Source organism: Camelus ferus, chromosome 20 (genome assembly GCF_009834535.1).
Source record: "Camelus ferus isolate YT-003-E chromosome 20, BCGSAC_Cfer_1.0, whole genome shotgun sequence".
In the NCBI taxonomy this organism is placed as follows: Eukaryota; Metazoa; Chordata; class Mammalia; order Artiodactyla; family Camelidae; genus Camelus; species Camelus ferus.
The window spans coordinates 28,549,636-28,573,746 of record NC_045715.1 but is presented as its reverse complement, the minus strand read 5'-3'; the positions used below and the strand labels follow the sequence as shown (position 1 = coordinate 28,573,746).

At 46.0% G+C, this 24,111-nt stretch overlaps 1 protein-coding gene across 1 annotated transcript in view; it reads left to right on the top strand.

Annotated features, from left to right (window-relative positions):
- TRERF1 (transcriptional regulating factor 1) overlaps positions 1–24,111 on the top strand; it is a 194,240-nt gene that overhangs the window by 117,138 nt on the left and 52,991 nt on the right. Inside the window, 1 exon segment of the mRNA XM_032463084.1 lies at positions 15,272–15,386. The gene's annotated coding sequence lies outside the window, so the exon portion shown is untranslated.

Here is a 24,111-nt window from a genome sequence, read left to right as displayed (position 1 = left end):
TTTAGGATTGCAGGCCATGTGGTCTCTGTCACAGCTACTCACTCTGCTTATTATGGCCGAAAGCAGCCATAGACACTATTTAAGTGAATGGGTGTGGCTGTGTTTCAATAAAGTTTTATTTACATGAGCAGGTGTTTGGCTGGCCTGCAGGCTGTGACTGACCACCCCTGCCTGTCTCTCCACCTGCTGACCTTTCAGAGCTTTTCCCGCATTCTCTCCATTCCCTGTGCCTACATGGGACCTGCAGCTTCCCCTCGACTAAACGAGAGGGGTGAGTCCCTGGTTTTTCTGGGGGAAGAGTGGGATGGGGTCAGACCCTCAACCAAGTGAAGTGTAGAGGTCTCAAGTCTGGAGAAGAGGAATGCACCTTGCATGTGACAGTGTGATACTAAGCCATCCCCACATCTCATCTCTGCTGCCACCTGACATGACAGAGTATCTGACACACGAAATAAGTGCTCGGACAATGGTGACAATTCCTGTATTCAGTGCTCAGGGGCCACTTAATTAAAAGTACTTTCCTTAGGTGAAATAAGTCGTCAGAGGATATGGGCCTCTGCTTCTCATAACAGAAAATATACCATATTTTCAGTGGATTATTTCAATGAGTAAGGCTAATATTTTAATAACATGGCCGTATGCTTATGTTAGAAACAGAATACAAAATTATATATACAATATGATCTCAAACCACAGTATCTTAAACGTTTAGCAAAAAAAGCAGGGGGAGAATAGTCTCACAGTGATAGACTATGAGTGGTTTTTCTTTTGTATAGGTTTAAACTTTTATAGTGAGCATGCTTCCTTACAGGTGGAGAAGAGTAAATGTTATTTTAAAGCTATAGGGGAAGGGAATTAGGGCTAAGCATGAGTGTTAGTAAGTGTCTGCCTGCTTGTGCACACACAGATGTGGACCTGATAAGCCACCAGAAATTCTGTTGGAACAAGTCACTGAGGCAGTCCATCCTGCTCGCCCTCCCTCAAATTAGAAAGGCTTCTTCACACAGCGACCACGGAAGGGTTCCCGCCTGTTTCTCCACTGAGATTCTTCTCATTTCTGAGTGATGAGAACCTCATCCAGATTCTCTTTCCACTGAGGCGGGACCAGCCTCTCCGGATGAGTCAGTGAGATTATCAATAGGGTGAGGAACAGGGGCGTGCCTAGGGTGAACTGCATGTCATAGTCATTGGTCATCTCGGCCACTGTCCTGGGTCTGTGAGTTTACTTGACTTTGGGGAGAAATGAAATTGCTTGTGCCCTAAAGTGCAGAGTCGATCACCAACCTGGTGGCCTGACTTCCAGGTACCCCCTGCCCCTGCCTTGACACCCAGTGGAGAGAAACAACCCATTCTGTAGTAGTAACCAAGCTCAAGATCATACTGGAATGCTCCTAATTGTTCAGGCCCCTCTTGGTTCTTCGTTTGCCTCTTCCAGGTATTGGGTGGTTGGGTTTGGGGGCCCTCCCTCCATGTCACACCCACCTGAGTCTCTTCTCTCCAGCCTGTGGCTGTTTCTTCTGGCCTCAGCCTGAGCCCTCCACACTCATCAGATCCGTAGTGTTTCCAGCCCTGAGCCCCTTCCCTAGGACAGCGTGGCCTGTCTCCCCTCACCCAGGGCCCTGTCTTGACTCTTCAGGGACATCAGCTGCTTGAAAACTGCTCTCCTTGGCATCTGCCTTCGTGGCCTGCCTGTCTTTGTTCCAGGACCTCTGTCTTAGCTCCAGATTAGGTTGGGGTGACCCTATCGCAGCTCTTTGCCTCCACCATGGCTCCTGTATTCTGATTGGTGATCCGAGCACCCTCTCTTTCATCTCAACACACGTACCCTGGACGCGGATGTGATGGGTGTGCCCATGTAGAAGGACCGCACTCTGGCAGGCCCAGGCCCCCGTTCATCCTCTGTGTGTGTGTCTGTATGCACGCGGACTTCGTACTGTGACTTGCGAGTCCCTGTACCAGGGCATCTCGACCTCAGCACTACCCACATTTGAGCCTGATGATTCTGTGTTGAGAGAGGCCGTCCTGTACATTCAAAAATGTTTAGCAGCCGTTTTCCCCATGTTGTATAATATATCCTCGTAGCTTATTTTATATCTGATACTTACTACCTCTTACTCCTTTACCACTATCTTTCCCCTCCCCCCTTTCCCTTTCCCGACTCGTAGCCAGTAGTTTGTTCTCTATATCTGTGAGTCTGCTTCCTTTTTGTAAACTTCACTAGTTTGTTGTACTTTTTAGATTCCACATACAAGTGACATCATGCAGTATTTCTTTCCCTGTCTTACTTTACTTAGCATAGTGCCCTCCAAGCCCATCCGTGCTGCTGCACGTGGCAAAATTTCATTCCTTTTTATGGCTGAGTAATATTCCATTATATATATATATACACATATATATACATATATATACCACATCTTCTTTATCCAATAACTATAAATGGAGTATAATCTTTAAAAATTATCAATCACTATATTGTATACTTGTAACATATAATATTGTACAGCAACTATACTTCAATTAAAATTTTTTTTTAAATGTTTAGCAGCATCCCTGGCCTTTACCCACCAGATGCTGGTAGCACCTCCCCAGTTGTGACAACCAAGTATGTCTCTGGACATTGTCAGATATCCTCTGGAGGGCAAAAATCACAGCAGGTTGAGTACCACTACCCCACATGATGGGAACTTCCCTGCCATCACTCCTTCTACCTCTGTCCACCCCCTGCGCCTGCTTGTGCACACCCATCCCTGCCTTGGGGCCATTGCTTCCACTGCTGTCCCTGTTGCTTTGAACATCCTCTTCTCCAGTCTTCATTTGTTGGTCCCCGGGGCCTCAGCTCAACTGACACCTCCCCAAGGCCTTTCCTGAGGCCCTATGTGAGCAACCCAATTGCTCCACTGTATTTATATTTCTGTTTTATTTCTGGTTAAGTCCTCTTTAGACTCTATCTGACCTCGTTCCCTACTGCTTTCCTCCCCCTCCTCCCTGTTCCAGCCATGCCGGCCTCCTCCTGGTTCTCCTTCAGTCACACCAGCCTTATGCCCTCCTCCGAGGCCTTTTCCCTCAGTGGCCTCTCCACCTGGCACACTCTTTCCCCAAATGGACCCAGTTTGCTCACCTCCTTCAGGGCTTTTTTCAGCTGTCACCTTCTCAGTGAGGCCTTCTTTGACTCCTTCCCATTTCATGCTTTATTTTCCCCCGTAGCATCTATAACTACCTAACAGACTATGTATTTTAATTATTTATCGCATTTTCTTTTTCCCCCTCTTAAAATGAAAGTGCCACAAGGGCAGGGGTTTTGTCTTCCTTGTTCACGGCTGTTTGCCAATCACCTAGAACAATGCCTAGCACGAACAGGCACCCCACAGTTTTTGGGTGCATGAGCTTTATTTCTCAAGGCTTGTTAGGGTCTCTGCCCTGACATCACTGTGGACATCTGAAGCATCGGGTGAGCTTAGATTCTTGCGAAACCAGAGGCGTGGGTTGACGAAGAGTCCACAGACAGCGTAGAACCATACACTAAAGCATATTTTCTTGTGACTAAGGGTATTTACAAAGCACAAAGCGGTGAATTTGCTAATAGTTCTTCTTTTACTGGTATTGGGCAGAGTACTGCCTTTAGCTGTGAATTCGATTTACCACGCCCTGGTGAGGTTTTATTTCCTAATATGTACATGTGCTTGTCTAAAAGCAGTTATTAGTTTGTTCTTAATGATAAGCCACGAGAGATTGGACCACCACCACGATGGCGCCCTGTTAAGGGGCCGTGTTTAAAAAGTGCTAAATAGAAGCAAGCCCTGTGGCCACACCTCTGCCTATCCCCCACCACCCAGGATCTTTTAATTTCTTCTGTCTCCCTATTCCTGTCTTGTTCCTTTGCTTTTCCTTTTACTGGGCTCTCTTCTTTGTTTCCAAATACCCATCCTTACCTCAGTAGCCTCTAAAGACTAGTCTTCAGGGAAGCTGGGTGGAAATGAGGCAGCAACACCTTCCCTCTTAGAGTCCAGGAAGCTCTGGACATGACCAGGCGTGTTCTCAAGGCCACACAGCTTGGAGAGCCTAACATTTGGAAGTTCAAGGTCTTCCAAGGAAGCCCCACTACATGCATCATTGGGGATCTGGTTGACCCTGCTAGTCCTCCCCCTACATTCTCCCCCCTGTGGTCACGGTGTCCCTGGGCCTCCACAGAGGCTCTTGGGGCTTCAAGGGAATTCCCTATTTCAGGGCAGACATCCAGGAGAGGGCAGTGAGCCCCTCTTTGAATGCTAGCAGGAGACCAGGAGGGCTCTGATTTGGAGGTGAGGGATGGAGAGGAGAGGGTGACCGCAGGTTGCACAGAGGCCCCTCTCTCCAGCTTATGTAACTGCTCCGAGGAGAGAGAGTGCGACGGGGCTCAGCAAGTGAGTTCCTGGCTGCTTGTCATGTGAAGAAAACTGATGTGAACGACACTTTCCTCCTCTGCTTCCTGCCCTGCTTTTTTGTTCTTTGTATCTTGAATGATGTGAATACGGGAGGAGCCTCATACTTGGGAGTTATTTTTACAAGCTCTCCTCTCTGCTTCAGATGACTCAGAGCTGGGGCCTTCTCTTGAGGACGTTCCTCGGGAAACGCCAGAGAGAGGCCGCGGCCGAAGCGAGCTGGGGGTCCAAGTGGGTGTCCTGGCCCCTGACCATCGGGAGCCATGTCCCTGAAGGGAGGGAGTGGGGCCTGGAAGGAAGGCCTGGCTGAAGGCAGACGCTGCTCCCAGGTTCCCTCAGCCCCGCCAGCCCTGCCTTTTTCTCACCATCCTTTTCTGCTCCAGCAGAAACGACCATTGCTGCTTGCCAGTCTGGTGAGGAGCAGAGGGCACTGCCCCCAAGATTGAAAGTTCAGGCTGCTGGTAGACAAAGGGGATTTGCAGGCCCCAGAAGCCTGGTGGCTCTAGTCTAAAGGCATGAAAACTATCTGGACAGTGGTCACCAGGCCCCTGAGGGAAAAGGAGGATTGGAGAAACCTGTTTCCATCTCTCCAGCTGCCCCCACGACCCATGTTCTTGGGGAGGAGAGGCTGCATCTTATTCTCTGTTACTTCCAAATGCCACACCCAGCTATAAGATGCAGGGAATGTGTGTTGAGTAAAGGAATTAATGAAAGGGAAGCACCTTTTCATGTGTAAAGCTGAACTCCATATGGGCATGCATGTGGCGCAGACCCATGTCCCTGGGGAGGTGGATTCTGCACCTGCTTTAGAAGATGCTCGTGCCCAGACCTGGCACATGGACTGGAAGTTGTCATCACTTTCAGCACAGACATCAGCTGGCTTGGACCCTCATAACCACACTGAGAGGCAGGAGTGTTGTGTCCTTTCACAGAGGACTAGGGAGATTGGTGGCACAGTGTTGTGCAGTTAGTAAGAGGCATAGCTGAGTTATTCTGCCCTAAATCTGCTGACTCTTTGGTGCCCTAGAACCTCAGGAACCCAGAAGGAGAGGCTCCCCTGCTTTTGGAGAAGACTCCCCACCCTCCTTCGTTCACAGCTGTGGTGCTAGCCTTCTGGGAGAACCAGTCCTTTCCCTTCTGTTCTGCCTGTAGTGGAATAGCTGGTTCTCACCCATCCACTGCCCAACAACCCTTGGAAGAATTATGATGGGAAGGCCCCTCTCAAATGCCTCTTCTCTGATGGCTTTGGAGAAAGGGAGATTGGGGAATACACCCTTTTTCCTCCTGCTTATGTGCCTTAGCCCCCATCCGCCTTTCTTGCTGTCCTCTCCTAGGACACACAGTCCCCACCTTAACACCCAGGTGGAGGGAAAAGTTTCAAGTTGATCATTTGAAACTCGGGATACATTTCTGCATGGAAATAGCTTGAACATGATGCTGAGTCTACCCATGATCTATCTGAGATAGATTATTAATAGCATTAGCCAAGTAGAGAGCCAGTATTAATATTAATGGTTTCGTTAATTAATTAATAAATAATAAGCCGTCACCATCTCTTGCCTGGACAACTATAGCAGCCTTGTAACGGGTCTGGCCTTTTCCACTCTTACCTTTTTATAGTTTGTTCTCTGTGTGGAAGGTTGATCAAGCTGCATCTCTCCTCTGCTCAGAGCCCTCCAGTGGGTTCCTCTCCTCAAGACCTGGCGCCTGCTTGCCCCACTGACCTCACGTACCAGAGGACTCAGCCGCTATTCCCTCTGCCTGGAACTCTCATCTCTCCTCAAATCACCTGGTACAATCTCAGTCATCCAGACTTCTGCCAGATGTCACCTTTTCAGGTGTCCCAGGACACTTCAGACAGGTGACCTCAGATGCCCATCCTCCAGTGGCTCTTCTTCCCTTCTCCCCCTCGTAGCACTGATCCTACCCATCATTTCACTGCTGGTGTGTTTGCTTACTTGGGTCCTCTTGGTCTCCTCCCCTAGAACTCCAGCTCCAAAAGGGCACGGACCTGGCTCATTTCCTTACTGCTCTGTGTCCGCCAGTAGGAAGAGTACCTAACACACAGTAGGTCCTCAGTCAACACCTCTAAGTAAATAGATGCATGAACAAATGAACGGATGGTATGTCTACACCTGACCCACAGGCAGGTTGTGGCTTCTTGTGGAATTTATCACACATTCGAAACATCAAAAATGAATTTCTTCCTTTCCCAGCCCTTGGGATTTGAAGTGTAGGGACTTCATTTTAATCATCAGTCCATCGATTATTCTGGAAACCAGAACTTCTTACTCTGCATTCCTGGTGAAAATAGATAACTCTTCTCGGGTTCTGAATTCGGTAAAGGAGGAGGGCGAGCGCTTTGGTGTCATGAATCTCCTGCCTCCAGTTTTACTGAGAATGACTGTATTTTTGATCACTCTAGGGCCGAGTGTCTCACCTCAGCACTACTGACATTTTGGACTGGATGATTCTTGGCTGTACTGTCCTGGACACTGTAGGATGTTCAGCAGCTTCCCTGGCCTCTACGCATTTGATGCCAGTAGAACCCCCCCTCCAAGCTGTGACAACCAAAAAAATGTTGCCAAGTTTCCCTTGAGCTCAAATCACCCTAGGTTGCAAACTAATGCTCTACCATGTGCTGGAAGCCCATCCACAATAAAAAAAACTATCTTGCCCCAAATGTCAGTAGTGCCAAGTTCAAGATACCCAGCTCTAGCATAGCACCGGTGGAAATGTTCTATTTTGTGCTGCCCAGGGGTGGCCACGGAGCACTTAAAATGTGGCTTGTACAACTGAAGAACTGAGCTTTTCCATTTACTTCATTTTAATTAATTTTAATTTAAATAGCCACTTAAATAGGCTGGTGGCTGCCATATTGGCAGTGCTGCTCACACTTCAGCGTCACCTGAATCATCTGGGGAGAGGCGAGCCTGATTCAGCAAACCTGGGATAAGGACTGAGAGTCTGCAATTCTAGTAAATTGCCAGGGGATGCCTAGGACCACAGTTTTAGTAAGATGATCTAAGTCTCTAATATAAAAACAAAAATGACATTTCTGCTGCCTGGGAGAGCTTGTTCAAGGACACAGTGGTGTAGGGTAGGATGATGGGGAAAGTACGGTCTGTGAAGTCAGACAGATACTGGTCTAAATCCACTGTTATTCAGCTGTGTGCCCTGGGCAACTTACTTAATCTCTCTGAGCCTCTGTCGTCTCATCTGTGAAACAAAACAACAATCATTCTCACCTTGCAGTGTGATTCTGAGATCCTACATTTGAAAGCACCAGTGCTTGCCTGGCCCATACTTGGCACTCAGGAAATAATAGCAGGTGTTACTGATTCTTCTGAAGCAAAGGCATCATTGACACAAATGAGCCCTGGCGTTTAGGCCAAGCCTGAGACCCCCCACCCCATGTCAGAGTCACCCGGATGTTCTTTGGAAAAGCAGGTCCCAGGGCTCAGTCCAGACCTACTGAGTCCAAGCCTCTCACGGTGGGGCCCTGGACGCTTTGTTTTTTGTTGTTGTTGTTATTTTTGGTTTTGTTTTGAGGATGGGAGATTGGATGTTTAGCCTTTGATTATTGTCTGCCCTTGCCAGTATCTTTTGTGTTAACTTCTGGTGTACAGCATAGTGATTCAGTCATACATAACATATATGTGTATTTCTTCCCATATTCTTTTTCTTTATAGACTATTACAAAGTACTGAATATAGTTCCCTGTGCTATACAATAGGACCTTGTTGTTTATCTATTTTATATATAGTAGTTAATATCTTTAATTGAGGTAAAATTCACAAAGCACAAAATGAACCATTGGCCATTTGAAAGTATAGCAGTCAGTGGCACTTAGTGCGTTCTCAATGTTATGCAGCCATCACTTCTGTCTAGTTCCAAGGCATTCTCATCACCCCAAAAAGAAACCCCACACCCATTAAGCAGCCACTGCCCATCCCCCCCTCACCCCGACCCCAGGCCCTGGCAACTACCGGTCTGCTTTCTGTCTCCATGGGCTTAACCTGTTCTGGCTTTTTCAGATAAAAGGAATCATTCAGTATGTGACCTTTTGTGTCTGACTCTTTTCACTTAATATTTTCGAAGGTCTTCCATGTTGTAGCATGCATCAGTACTTCATTCTTTTTTGTGGCTAAATAGTATTCTGTTGTATGTGAGATTTGTTTATCTCTTAGTCAGTTGATGGACGTTTGGGTCATTTCCACTCTGTTGTGAATAGATCTGCTTTGAACATTCGTGAACAAGTTTTTGTTTGAGTACCTGTTTTCAGTTCTTTTCACTATATACCCAGGGGTAGAATTACTGGGTCATTGGTAACTCTGTGTTGAAGGTTTTGAGGAACTGTCACGCTATTTTCTAAAGCAGCCGCACCATTTTCCATTCCTGCCATCAGTGCATCAGTGTTCCAGTTTCTCCACATCCCCAGCAACACTTGATCTTGTTGTTGTTGTTGTTGTTGTTGTTGTTGTTGTTGTTGTTGTTATTGCCAACGTAATGGGTGCAAAGTGAAGCTTCATTCTTACTTTCCCCAGGCAGTCCCTGTGGCCCTAGAACTGTATTCAGGAGAGCTCTCCCTGCAGTGGGTTAAGTGGCCATCCACTTCTTACGGAGCTGAGGGACTTGTGGGACTCGGCTGAACCCTGCTTTTGTTGGGCTGGTAAAACCTGTCAGAGAATTGAAGTTGTTACTTTGTGTGTGTTTAAGAGGTGGGATATTTTTTTCACACATCTTACTGTCTTGTTCCACTCCAGCTGCTGTCACGAAACACTACAGAGGAAGGTGGTTTACAAACAACAGAAATTTATTTCACATAGTTCCGGAGGCTGGAGGTCCAAGATCAAGGTGCCAGCGTGATGGTATTCTGGGAGGGTGGCCTTCTCCCTGCTGCATTGCGTGTGACTTCTTGCTGTGTCCTTACATGGCAGAAGGGGTGAGGAGCCTAATGGGATCTCTTTGATAAGGGCACTAATCCCTCTGATGAGACCTTCACCCTCATGACCTAAGCCCCTCCCAGAGCCCCCACCTACTAATAGCATCACCTTTGGGGGTTGGATTTTAACATATGAATGAGTGGGGGTGGGGACATGACATTTAGCAAATAGCACTTACTTCCTCTTCTCTAGTAAAGGGAACTCACCGGGTAGGGAGGCTCGATCAGCAGAGATGACTGCCCTCCTGAGTGTGGTCCCCCACCCCAGTGCCCCGTGGGCGAGTTTCTGCAAGGCACCTCTGCCTGTGGCTTGGAGCTCTGGAGGGCCTGTCCTAGCATGAACTGGCTTTGAATTCTTCTGTTTTAATGAAATTTAATGTGAACTTTTGCATTCTACTGTGTAGGAGAGCTAGGCCTGATTTAATTTTTAAAATTAGAAGACTTCACCCCAAATATTTACGTGTATTTCAGGGCTGTATCAGGCTAATCCTGTGGCTCTGAAGATAAAGGTGATAAACCAGGGCTGGTGGACAGAGGAGTGGCAGGGGGTGCTGTAGTGGGAGTGCTTTAATGAAGGAAACAGTATTCCTCTCTGACAATGAGGATTTTGTTCCCTCTTCCGGAATTTCCTCAAATTTAATCTCTGGGATGGAAAACAACATTTCAATGATACATTATATCCACAAGCAAAGGGAGCAAGGTCCTACGGTAACTCCCTGGGCCACTTCAAGATTGCTTCAGGACATAAGCCCAGCACCCACAGCCCCCTTAAGTCAGCAGTTCTCAGCCTTGGCCACGAATTACAACTACCTGACAAGCTTGAAGAATTTTGATTTAATGGGTTTTGGTAAAACCCAGGCATCCGTTTTTTTTAAAAGCTCCCCAGGTGATTTTGATGTGCAAACAGGACTGAGAACTGCTGTGTTAGCCCAAGGGACACACTGGTGCAAAAAGCAAACACTTGTCCATGCCCTAGGGGAGCTTACCATCTGACCGGGGAGGCCCACTTTTTAATCACATAATTAATTACTTGCAACTGTGGTAACTGCTATTGCACACTTGCATTTCCGGAGGGTCGACCAAGTCTCACTGCAGCTATAATCTGAAAGCTAACTAGATATGAATGAGCGGGGAGCCAGGAGAAGAGCATCCTACTCAGGACCAGCATGTGCAAAGGCCCTTGGATGGGAAAGAGCTTGGTGTGTGTGAAGACCTGAAAGACAAGCTGGCTGGAGCTGTGAGCAAGAGGATGGAAGGCCTAAGGAGGTTGGAGAGTGGTTGGTGGCCCACCATCCATTGTCAGCCTATGATGAGTCCATCTGATGTGCTCTCAGTGTTAGAGCTGCCGTGATATTGATGCGAATGGTCCAGCTTCTGTGTTCTGGGATAACAGGTGCATGAAGGCCTGATCAAGTGGCCCATCTGTATCTCATAATAGTCTGAGCAGGACCCCCCCTCCTCTAGTGCTTGTAAATTATTCTTTTTTCTCAACCCCCATGGAGGGAAGAGTAGGGCATCAACAGAAGAGGAGAGATGTTTGGAGAGAGAATGGGAGTTTTCACTGCATTGGAAAAGCTTCCAGGCCTCTTCTGGCTGTTGATGGAATGTGTGTCACTTGAAAATTAGATCTTCTTCCGTGTCACTGTCAGCTCTACGTAGGAGAATTCGTTTGACAGAATGGGTGGCCCCCAAGTGACTGGAGTCTAAGACTTCTCATTGCATTGATTACTCTGCCCTGTTTCTTAGATTGCTTAGATTAAATCTCCAAATTTAATTTCTCCTCCTCCTCAATTTCTCTTTCCTCCCTCTCCTGCTTTTCCTTCTTTTTTAAATCTGTGCCGATTTCCAATTGATCGTGGGTGGCATGGAGGGAGTTCTTCCTACTTCTTTCAGCCTGGCTTACTGTTTCAGAAGCCTGTAGTTTATCGCCTGTCCCGCCTCCCCTCCCAGGCTGCACCCTGCTCCTGGCCTGGTGGGACGTGAGCTGTTCTTTTCATGTTAACTGCTTTGTGGCTGACGAGAACCCTTCCTCTTTGGTTTGAGTCTCTCAATACCCATTTAAAATGTTCATGTCCATATTAATGTCTTCCCTCCCACGACTCAAATCTTCATTCCCCCCTTAATCTCTAACAACAGCGTGGGATGAAAGGTGGCGTTAGTCACTTCCAGGGGCAGAAGGGACACTGAGGCCCAGCTAGCAGTGTAGGGCGGGGAAGATCCTGGCCTCGCCTAGTGGCTTGCTGCCTGGGGGTCCCTGGGGCTGTGTCCTCATTGGTCACCCATCCTGGAAGGCACTGTGGTGAGAAATAGGAAAGGCTTCTGGCTTTCTATTCTGGCTCCACCACTCCGTTTTGTGGTCCTGGACAGTCAGCAGGCCTCTATTGCCTCGCTTGTGACATGGGGATTCCAGCAGTGACTCCGTGGGAGTGTTGTCAACATTAGGGGCACCGTCTGGAGAGTCGCAGCAGCAGGCCTGGCCAGTGTTTAGGCCTTCAGGATGTGGTCGCTGTTCCATCTCCTCTACTGTCTGAAACTCAGCTAATTGTCCAAGGGCACCCAGATCATTGGGGGTGGAGATGAAACTGGAACCCAGGTCCACTGGCTGCCAGCCCAGAGCTCCTGGGTAGAGCTCTCCGTAAGTCTCTGGATGGAATCCAGAGAGGGTGAGCCTGGGGGTGATGAGGTGAGACTGAGGGACTGTTAGCCCTGGTGCAGAGTGGGACTTCCAAGCTGGGAACTCTCAACACAGTGGCAGAGACCTGAAGGGTACATACCAAGAAACTGAGTCATCGGGACACCTGTGCCCTTGCAAAGCTGCCCTACAGCCCCAGTACCAGCTGGGAAATTGTTTCATGGATTCCCATTGATTTACACCTTGAGGGCAGGGCATAGCTGTCCCCCACCCCTGGTGCATGAGAGTAGTGCTGTCATTTATCCAGGGCCTGCTGGGAGCCAGGAAATGTGCTCAGTGTGGGACCTGTGCTCTTGCTGATCTCCCAGCAAGGGAGGAACTGCTAACCCCGTTCTATGGAAAAATCAGGCCAAATGGCCAGTGAGAGGCAGGGCCAGATTTGAACCCAGGTCTGCTTGGCCCCAAAGCTCATGTTCTGTGCATGAAATTGTGTGACCTTCTGTAGAGTAACATCCACTACGAGGCTTCTCCAGCAATTGTTTTAATACTAGAACACACGTTTGCCTCCCAAAACCCACACCCACTGTCAGTCTATGTCAACACTGATCAGCTAATTCTTAACCAGTGGCCAAACTGGATTTGGCCAAGTTACCACTGTTGAAGAGAAAAATAGATAAGAGTCCTAAAACTTGCTACAAAAAGGGAGGGAAGGCAAGGTGGCCCCTGTTAGATGCCTTGTACCAGCTTAGGAACAGGGAGAATTTAGCAGACCTGTACCTTATTTTCCTGGCTTGCCCTCAGTAACTACTTGGTCACTTTTGGAAAAATCTGCACATCTGTAATGCACACCCTGAAAACCACAGTGATTGAAGCGTGATGTAAGGCCGAGAACTGATTTGATCCTTATTACGAGCCTCCTTTCATAGCTAGAACGTGCCGTGTTCCTTCTGTCACAGGACCTTTGCCCAGTCTATTCATTGTGCCGGCAACACCTTTTCTTTCTATTTTTTCCCTCCTGTCCTCCCTGTTCTGCTTCACTAATTTATTCTTAGGGCTCAGATGAAAGACTGACTCTTTGGGAAACACCACTGACCCTTTTCTGTGCTAGATCTACCCCGTCGTACGCTGTTACAGCAGCAGCCACACTTCTTCAGAGCACTTTGCTGTTATAATTATTTCTGATTTGTTAATGCTGGTTTCCCCCGTGAGACAGTAAGCTCCTTGAAGGCAGGGACCATATGGGTCCTGACTGTTGTTTGCCTAGTGCTTTGTACTTGCCTGGTACCTCGTAGGCACTCAGTCAACATTAATTAACCAATGGATGGTTGGATAGATGGCTTGAGCCAGTTAAGTGCATTCCCTTTCCCTTAACTCCAGCCAGTATAGTCTTGTTGCAGGGAAGGGGAATTGTAATTACCTGTTTATACATCTCCCTTGGGTCTCTTTGAAGAAGAAGGCCTCTTAAGAACCCTAGAATCTAGCCAGCACCTGGCATAGAGCAGATGACCAATAAAAGTTGACTGTGTCATTGTCTAAGCTTTTATCTTGCCCACGAGACTAGTTCCAAGGACTCGTGCTCCTGTTGGGGAGCTGGGAGCATTCTTTGCCCGTGTGGAGAGTAAGGATGGCACACTTACTCGTGCAGACTGAGGAGAGTAGTTTCTTGCTTCCCACCTCATGCCATGGTTTAGCTTCTTAGTAAGGTCTGCTATTGCAGTTGCCAGTTACTCTGTTGACTTATTTATACATAAATAGTTATTCCCATAACCTTCTCTTCGCCAACATTCAGAGATAATGATATACAATCTTTATAACATCACAGACATCGCTTCAAAAGCATTCTTTTGCTGTAGGAATGTTTATGATATGCTTATCGCTAGAATTTCATGAGCAACAAACTCCCAAATTGCAGATGATTTAGCATTTGAAGCAGGGAGTGGGAGTTAGACTGTATTTGTGGATGCATTTTTTTTTTTAAAAAAGGGACTTTGAAAAGGGAAGTTTTTCTTCTGCAGAGATATCTTCTAAAGTTTAAAATAAGAACTGCTTAAAAGCTGAGAGTCTAGAGGCATGAGCACTTTCTCTTAAACATTCAAATGGGGGAAAATGACTTGTAATCTCTCCCTTAAGTATTAAGGCAATAGGCATTTAAAGGCTTTTTTTGGGGAGCTGGCTGTCACAGACAAAAGATTTCTCAATTTAAAAAAAAATCATTTTTATAGCATTAAATAGGAGGAATGAACACCAGCAGCCCTCTTGACATTTTGCAGACAATTCACTTTCTGAAACACTGTGTTCTTCCCAGTCAGGGTGGTAGCTTCGGCTGAGATGGCCGTGGTTAGGATCAGACATTCAGGGTGGAGAAGGACAGGACTCCAGGCATAACTTCGTCCAGGTTCCCATGAGGCCAGTGAGTTGGTGTCACCACCGCTGTCCAGGCACCCCAAGGCACATTTCTTTCCCAAGGGCCCTGCCATGACTCTCCTTCCTGGAGAGAAACTGAACGATATGAACTGCAGTCCAGAGGGTGAATTTGACATCGTTTTTATTTCTAGCCACCCTCTCTGAACCAAGAACCCAGCCAGACAGCTCAGAAAGGTTGCCTGCTATATAAACATTTACTGTAGCACTGTTTCGTGGAATGGTGCAGGTCTGCAGACTGTTGACCAGTCCAGAAATGAGTACAGAAATTGAGAATAATTGCTTAGAAGCTCTTATGCACATTTGACAGAGTGATCTGTTGCATCATTAAAAAGTAGGCTTGTACTTTGTATGAATATTTCTTTTCATTTCATTTTTTTCTTTTTCTGATATTTTATAAAAAATACTCATCTGTGTTGGGTCGGAAATCAAAACAAAAACCAAGAACTAATCCTTCCGTACAAATAGCTTGAGAAGCCCTGTGCTGTGGCGCTTGTAAGCTGCCTCTGCTCCCGGTGGGACAGGTAGGCTGCTGAATGAATTTGGGGAAATCACAGCACTTACCAAATTATCTTGTAATGAAGCACGTGTACGTGTCTCTCTTGCTAGGCTGTTGCTGGAGAGCAGGGACTGCGTCTAATTCATCTTTGTAGACTTGTTCCTTAGAGCCCTTCCTGGCACATTGAAGGACGTGGGAAACATCGTCCAGTGCACGTCTGCTCCCCAGTGACACGGAGTGGGTGAGGCCAGCCTCTCAAGCTCCTGCACGTTCTGGACAGTGTCCTTGGCAGGCTGGTGATGGAGGGCTAGGAGCAGACAATGAAGAAGTGACTCTTCCTTCCCTTTTCCCCACAGAAACAGGCCTCCTCTTCCCACCTGCCCAGCAGCATGAGAGCAGCATGACTGGCCGGCCACAGGAGAAGCCCCCAGAGCCAGGCCCCCAACTCAGCCATCTGCTGCGGAGGTCATGGTGAGCTTGCTTTCCTTCTCCTGCAAGTTCAGGCATTTTCATTTTAACTAATTCTCTGTGCTTTTGTAATCCTTCACCATGTGCTGGAAAAATGGACTTTACTAGGACATGGGTAGACTTGAAAAGTGCGTATCAGCCTAATGGGGCAAAATGTGTTCATTTCCATTAATGGAGAGGCCAATGGTGAAGCAGAAAAGACCCTGAATTGAGTTTCTGGGGCTTGAAGCTCTCATTATTCCTCTACTTCCTCCTTAATCTGTGACCTGGGGCAGATTGGGTATCCAGAGAATTGGGGTTGAAGGAACCTCTGGAATAAGATAGAATTGGAAGGATGGCCCATTCGTGGTCTGGAACTCCCAGGACTCCTGTCCCACGCAGGGTCGTAAGGGACCTTAGAGGATCAGCCAGGCCAATTCCCAGCCAATGTTGTACAGTGAATTGTTAGAAAATTCTTCCTGCTATTGGAATAAATTCTTCCTCTCTGCAGTTTCTATCTGTTGTCCTCTGCTCTGCCACATGGAGCCACAAAGACTGGGCTTTCAAAGACTCTTCCATGTGACTCTCTCTTGATTTGAAGATGGCTGTCATGACTCTGCTTTTCTTATTTGTGTAAATTCTCCCTGGAGACTGGCACCACTCCCTTTGTCCTCTTGTTCCCCTCTGTTTTGGGAAGGGCTTCATCACCTCCAGTGATGGTCCCGCCAGGTGCTCACTCGACCTGTGCCATTCTCAACAGAGAATCCTTCATTCACCATTCTTCCTTCAGGACATATTAAGAGCCTCCTCTGTGACAGTCACTGTACTCTGAAGATACATCAGTGAACAAGAAAGACAGGGTCTTTATCTTTTTTAAGACAAAATAGGCTGGGATTCTTAGAGTTTGAAAGAACCATGGAACCATTTCTGTGGGCTCCTTTTAAATATTTTCTCTCTTCAACTTTTTTCTGTTGTTTTGTGAGTACTTGAAAAAATGTATATCTCTAATTATTAGATATGTGGTAGTTTCCTATATATGATCATCAAAATATGTTAATTCATTGTGCTGTTCAAATTATCTCTAATGTGTCCTTTTCTGTTTTTGTCTGATTAATCTTTCAATTATCGAGAGAAATGTGTTAAAAATCTCCCACTGGATTTGTCCATTTTTCCTTGTAGTGCCCAAAATTTTGCTTTATATATTTTAAGGCAATACTATTTGGTACATAGGTATTTTGAACTATAGCCTGCTAATCAACTGGGATTCATTTCTACCATCTTTATATACTTGAGATGTTTTTGCTCCTTCTTTTCAGTTGAGATGTTTTTCCCCACTCGTTCCGTCTTCCATCTTCCTATCTGGAAGTTTTGTGCCCTGTATCTGTTCTTTCAGTGTTTATCCCATCTCTTTTAACAGGCATACTTAACAAAGTCTGAAATTAATCAGTGTCTTTACCTTCCTCCCAGACAATACAAGAATCATAAACTGGCTTAATTCTAACCACCGCCTCTCCCGATTTATATACAACTGTTATCCTGTGTTTTCATTCTATCCTGTATTTTTCCCTATAAGTTAGACATCATTGTTTTATACAGCAGGTGTTTGTATAGCTTTATCCATAATCTTTTTGTAAATGTGTGTATATATATATATATATATATATATGTATACACGTGTGTGTGTGTGTATATATATATATATATACATATATATATATACACACATATATATATGTATATATATATAATTGAAGTATAGTCAATTTATAGTGTTGTGTCAATTTCTGGTGTATAGCACAATACTTCAGTCATATATGAACATGCATATATTCGTTTTCATATTCTTTTTCACCATAAGCTACTACAAGATATTGAATATAGTTCCCTGTGCTATACAGTATGAACTTGTTGTTTATCTATTTTATATATATTAGTTAGTATCTGCAAATCTCGAACTCCCAATTTTATCCCTTCCCACCTCTTTCCCCCCTGGTAACCATAAGTTACTTTTCTATGTCTATGAGTCTGTTTCTGTTTTGTAAAGAAGTTCGTTTGTCTTTTTTGTTTGTTTGTTTTAGATTCCACGTATCAGTGATATATGATATTTTATCCACATTCTTATCAGTATCTTTTCTCACCATTATTTCATGGATCTGAGATCATTTTCCTTCTGCATAAAATAAACTCTTAGCATTATCCTTTAGTGAGAATCTGTTGGTGGAAAGCTTTCAAGTTGTTTTTGTTTTGGTTTGGTTTGAAACTGTCTTTATTTTGCTCTCAGTTTTGAGAGCTATCTTTCTTGGGTGTATTCTCTTCGAGCATTGAAGCCATTGTTCCACTGCCTCTGGCTCTGAATGTTGCTGTTGAGAAGCTGGCTGTCGGTCTAATTGCTGTTCCTTTATTAGTGACCTGGCATTTCTCTCTGGGTATGTTAAAGATATTGTTGTTTTCTTTGGTGTTCTGCTGCTTCATTGTCATGTAAGTAGGTGTAAATTTCTCTGTCTTTATTCAGCTTGGGTTTTGTTGGGATTCCTAGAGATAAAGAAGGATGTGTTTCAACAGTTCTGGAAAATTCTCACCCTTCATTCTTTGAGTGTTGTCTCTTTCCCATTCTCTCTTATATCTCCTTTTGGTACTCCAGTTAGACTTATGATGGACCTTCTTATTCTGTTCTCTGTATCTTTTAACCTCTATTCCATATTTTTCACCTCTTTGAACCTCTGTGCTGAACTGTGAATAATTTCTTCCAATCTGCCTTCCATTTAATTTATTCTGTATCTCAAATGCTATTTAATCCATCCATTGACATTTTTTTCCCCTTTCAGTTTCTTTATTTATCATTTCTAGAAGTTCTGGTCCATTATTTTAAAAATCTGCTTGATTTTTTATCTCTTATTTCTTTTTCATATTTGGAAACTTTCTTTCTTTCTTTCTTTCTTTCTTTCTTTCTTTCTTTCTTTCTTTCTATATTTCTTTCTTTCTTTCTTTCTTTCTTTTTCTTTCTTTCTTTCTCTCTCTCTCTCTCTTTCTTTCTCTCTCTCTCTCTCTTTCTTTCTTTCTTTCTTTCTTTCTTCCTTCCTTCCTTCCTTCCTTCCTTCCTTCCTTCCTATCTTTCTTTCTGCATTTATTTAATATATTGAAGTAGCTATTTAGAAATTGTAGAATTTCATGTCTGGTAATTGCAGAATCTGAAATCTGATTCTGCTGTCTGTTGTTTCTGCTGGCTAGTACTCACAGTGCCTTGTTTCCTTGTTGGTGTTACTTTCTGTGAGCTGCTTATTTTCTTTGGAACTTTACCTTTGGTAATTTTTTGAGGTATGGATTGAAGTTGATTTTTCTAGAGAGGTTTTGCATTAACTTCTGCTAGTTGCCTGGGGGCATTCCTAACCAAAAATCACTTTAAATTAATTTCCTACCTAAAGCTTTTCTGGTGACATAAGTAGCATGAAATCAAACTGCAAACCTGTGTGAGGTCCAACTTACAGGTTCAGATTTCTACCCAGCCCAAAGTCAGGTTTCCTTGTAGACCCTTCTGTGTTATGGGTCTTTTTCTCATGCACTGAGGGTGGAGCCTTTTGGAGGCCCAGTTTTATGAAGGACCTCAGCTTTTTCTTGTGTTTCCTGAATGCTCTGTGGCTCTTGTGGGAAACTTAGAACCTGTAGAGTTCAGGAGGAGCCCTCAAGGCTAAAGACAGCTTTGCTGCTAGCTTACATCCAAGGTTCCTGCTTTTGGTTTTATTTTTGGTCTTTGAAGAATCCTTCCATTTATACCAGTCCACCAGTGTGCATACAGTTTTTATATTTTAAATTTTATCTAGCATGTTAGTTGTTTCAGTTGGGAAGGTCAGGTAGGGTATCTGGTCCGCCGTGTTGCCAGAAAGTCTGTCTCCTTTCTTCTCCGCCACAGTAGCCCTGTGGGTAGGAATTACTATTCCTTGTTGACGGAAGAGTGAACCAAGACTCAGAAAGGACATGTAACTGGCTGTAGTCACAGGGCTAACAGGTGACAGACTGGGAAGGGAGTATGCCCCTATCCTATCCCCCTTTCCCACTGTTGCTCTCCCAAAAATAACTGTTGACCATTTTGGGGGGATTCACTTTAGCTCAAAAAGGATATAAGTTCCTCCAGAATGCTTTAAATAGCTGGACAGCTTTACAAAACTTGTTTACAAATCTATTGTTTATCTTCCTCGAGAGAGGAAATGGCTTCTGCATATTTTGTGGCTTATTTCTTCCGTGGTCACCAGCAACTTTCCTGCTTCATTCCCACTTGGCAAAGACCTCCCCAACCCTCAGCCAGATCTCAAGTGCACCTCCTCCAGACCCCAGCTTCCTCTTGTCCTCATGTTCTCTCCTCACTGTCTTCCCTTCCCTGTGCCTCCTTTCTGCACCCCCAACCCCATCCTTCCTGCTGATGGTTTTCCTGTCTCCAGCTGGTGTGCCTTTCATCAGAGGGGAGGCCACAGAGCACATAGAGTTTTCAGGCTTTGGGGGCAGGAGAAAGAGCTGAGTTTGAACCTAGCTCTGCCGCTCAGTAACTTCGTCTCTGAGCTTCAGTTTCTTCATCTGCAACATGGGGACCACAGACAGAGCTGTTCCAAGGACTCTATGAGACATGATGTGTGTATGCAGAGCTTGTAACAGGAGCTTGGAGTGTCACAGCACTTGGTTCAGGGTAGTCAGTACTATTATGACTGAGAACAGACCCCTTCAAGGCTCATGCCCTTGTTCAGTGATGTGCTCATGTTGACAGAGCTGGTTTATGAAATGTGATGGAAATTAAGGCAGAAATCTAGGGTCAGTGTGGGATTCCCAGCCTCACTGGGGTGTGTTTTTTTTTTGTTTTGTTTTTTTTCTTAAATAATCTGAGGGAAGACAGAACATACTGGTCTGGCCTGTTTGCACAGACTACAAACCATGGGTTCTAGAAATGGGGCGCCTCAGCATCTCAGCCCTCCCTCCAAGCTGTTCCCTTGTCATGGAGCCATGAGGGGGCTGGAGCCTCAAGACACCACTTGCTGGGGAGTTTTCCCTGGTGGAGTCCCCAGGTCGATGGATGGTGCATCCGTTCTGCTGGACACGTGGCTAGGAGGGGCAGGATGGGTGGTCTTCACTGTCCATTTTATTTCCATTTTTATAGCTGACATGACTCCTTTTTATTTCACACACTCCCTTCTTGTAAGTGGCTTAATATTACACTCAAATTGGTGTCACTTCCTGATTTGATATCTATCAGGCAACAACTTTTTCAACACCTGCTATTTGTAGTGACTAGGCTTTGTACATTGGGCAAGTGTTATTAAAAAAATGGGTAGAGTTGCTGTGACCCTAAAACTACTCAGAAAAATAGTCTATTCATTTAAAAAAGACTTGATAACCAAAAAAACGCATAAAGAATCAAACACCTTCATAAGATTAAGTGCCAGGTATTCAGAGTAGGTTTCCAAGGGCAACAGCCTTGTGCCCTTGAGTGGTCAGGGAAGGCTTCCTGGGGGAGACTGGAGGAGGCTGGAAGAAGGAGATTGGAGCTGACCCCATGGTGCAGGTAGGATGAGGGGGCTGGAAAAGGAAATTTGAACATTGTGAGTGTAGAAGTGATCTGAACTGAGGTTTAGAGATGGGCATTCTCTAGAGCCAGTGAGACCCAGTGCAGTACTTCTAGCCCCACAGATGGCCTCTGTGGCCCCTCTTGGACAGCCACCTTCATTAGCATATCAAATGCCCTGAGAAGTCCTGCAGTTAAAGTTTGACTGTGTTTCACCAGGTTTCCCAACTGTGTTTGATCACTCATGGCCATTGAACGTGTTGGTCCTGAATGCATTTGCATTTGCCTTTTTGTCTCTCTAACAAATGCTACCAACTCACTTGTGCAAAACAGGGATTGGCAACTTTCTTTAAAAATTCAGTCTGTGAGGATCAAAAAATTATTTGGAGTTAATCATGTGTCTTTTTCCAAGTGTGGCTCAAATATCTAGAAAGGTGGGGATTTCTAGGACCCTGAGCATTGATGTTGTTGCACCAGGGTGGGGCTGACCCCCCAGAGAATGTCGACTTCTCCACCTAGCTGAGGGGCCAGGCCCAACCCCACCCCGTCCCACCCCTGCCTGCAAACCTCAAAGTCTATTAACAGCCTCGCTCCAGATAATGATTCATGCTTCCTGTCCCTCCTCCATTCTAGTTACTCAGAGCTGTGAGCCAAGATTGATTACTTACACCATCCAACTGGCCTTGCCCATGGGGCACTCCACTGGTAGATTAAATATTCTTTATTGGGCAACACCCCACATTGAGTTCTCCTTGTCAGCCGAGTCCTACACAGTGAAACAAGGGGTTGTCCCAGAGGCAGATGTGGAAACCATTTCTAGAACTGGGAAGTCTGGACACATCATGTCCGGACTATGTGAGGTGTTCAGGGAGCCAAAGTTACTGTGTTTATAGAGACAAGGAGGTGCTCCAGGTAAAGGACTCATGTTTCCATGACCACATAAAAGGCAATGGAAATGGATTCTTAACTGAATCTTTAAGTGCTTCTTTGTAGCCTGACCATCAGCTCCTTCTTGCTTTTGAGTGATCTTGGTTCTAAAAATTTTTTTTCATTTATTTTGAGGGGTCCTTGATTTTATTTATTTGTTTGTTTGTTTGTTTAGTAGCAGTATTGGGGATTGAACCTAGGACCTTGTACATGCTAAGCATGCACTCTGCCACTGAGCTATACCTACCCCCCGAAAAAAATTTTAATAATCTTTATTATTACTAGTCATATAGATTATTCTATTTTTAAAAAATTAAAACACCATAGCTGGAGCTGAAGTCTGCTCTGATAACCTCTCCCACTCACTCACTTTCCTTTTCCAAAATATGGCAGAATTAACAGTGGCATCCAGGTGCCCTGACTCCCAGTGTTCTTTCTCCGCCAAGGGGCTAGGATCTTTAGGGAGCAGGTGTCAGTGGTGGAAAACCCTTCTGCCCCGTTATCCTGCCTCAGAATTGCTTAGTGTCCCTGAGATGGGCAGGGCCTGGGAGGTTCATCTAGCTGAGCCTTGGCAGGTCAGAGCCAGCGGGACCTCCTTGTAGCCCCCTCAGGCCCAGCCTCCTCCTCCTTCTGCAGAAGCTGAGTCTGAGGTGTGAGAAGGGGAAGTCATTTACCCAACAAGGTTACAGGGCCAGTCTCCTTTTCTGCTAGGCCCAGGTTATCTTTCTATTGGGTTTGCATTTCCTGAATACGCAGCAACTGGGTAGGGGGTGGGGGTGGAGGGCAGGGGAAGTGGGCTCAGAAGAACCCGGTCTGAGAATGTTTAAATTTCCTGAGTGTCCCGTGAAGAGGGAGATAATCTGTGTGCACGTGATGGAGAGAAGAGGGGGAGCCTTGGTTTCGGTCCAGAGGACCGAGGAGGGAGGGGAAAGGAGAACAAAGGGGAACTATTAGGGAGGCTGTGACTTTTTTTTCAGTGGAAGAGAAATAAACAGGAGTTTGTTTCTTTGTGTTTCCGTGATGCCTTCTTGTTTGTGTTTTTGGAGAACACTCGAGTCACGTGATGGTTCTCATCTTGTTTTCATGGTGATCGCTTGTGGTTGTGGGGGGCGGGGGGACCTCTTTGGTCCAGGATCTGTGGCCTCAGGTCTTACCTCCCTCTGGTTGGCTTCCTCCCAGCACTTTGGAAATCTCTACCTCCCTTAGAGCTTCCAGAACTTATTAGCTCAAAATGGGAATACCACTTCTGGCTGGATCCGCCTCACAGAAGAGCATCGGTAGTGATGGATCCCCCAAAGTGTGAAGGGTTGGCCTCACATTCCCCCCATCTGCTGGGGGGCCAGGAAGAGTCTCGTTTGCCCATCATCGAGCGGCAGATGTGGGCCACCAAGGTCACCCCAGGCCTGCTTCCCTGGGCCAGACAGTGTGTCTGAAGTCCCTTCCAGGGGGCCGTGGTATAAGCAGATGAACTGAAAGTAAGGAAACGGCAGCTCTGGACAGAGTTACTGCCAATTTCCTGGAATCTGAGAGCTGGGGGCCGCCTTGAAACAGGAAAGAAAGTAGACTATCTCCTTATCTGAGTTCGCGGAGGGAATGAAATGTCTCTTTCTGGGTAACTGGGGCGCACCCCTTTCAACTCTTTGCTTTAACAATAACCACAAGTATTCCTAAGCTTTAGGTGGCCACTAAATGATGGCTTCTCTTTCCCTCTCCTGGGGTCTTGAACAGCTTGAGAGTCAGACCCCAGAGAGCAGAACGCCCCCTTCATTACCAATAACCACGCTGGAGAACTCGGCCTGACCTGCGGACACCGAGTCCCTCTAAGGTACCCCTGAGTTGCACTGACCCGTAGAGAACCATTGGCCTCTCTCACAGCAGCTGAGCTGCCCCAGAAAGCATCCTTCAACAATGAGCAGGCCACATGAGCATCTGCATTCACCGGCTTCTTTCTCTGCCTGGTGAACAGTGTACTAGGTGTATGTTAGCCTTTCCACGGTGACCCTGGGTCTTCGTTACGGAGAAGGGTGAATGTGCTCTGGTGCAGCGGTGTTTTCGGAGCGGGTATCAGAGTGTGAGGTTGACCATTCCTACACCCGACGGCCCACACGGCTGTGGTTTTTTTCTCTCTTCCTTACCACGTCCACTGCTAGCCAGTCCTGCCCCTGAGCACCGCACTGCGCATTGAAACAAAGGGAGGGCTGGAGTTGCCCAGGAAACAAATAACCAAACCTATTCAATCATGCCTGAGTCATTGAGCCTGATCTAAACTGTACCCAA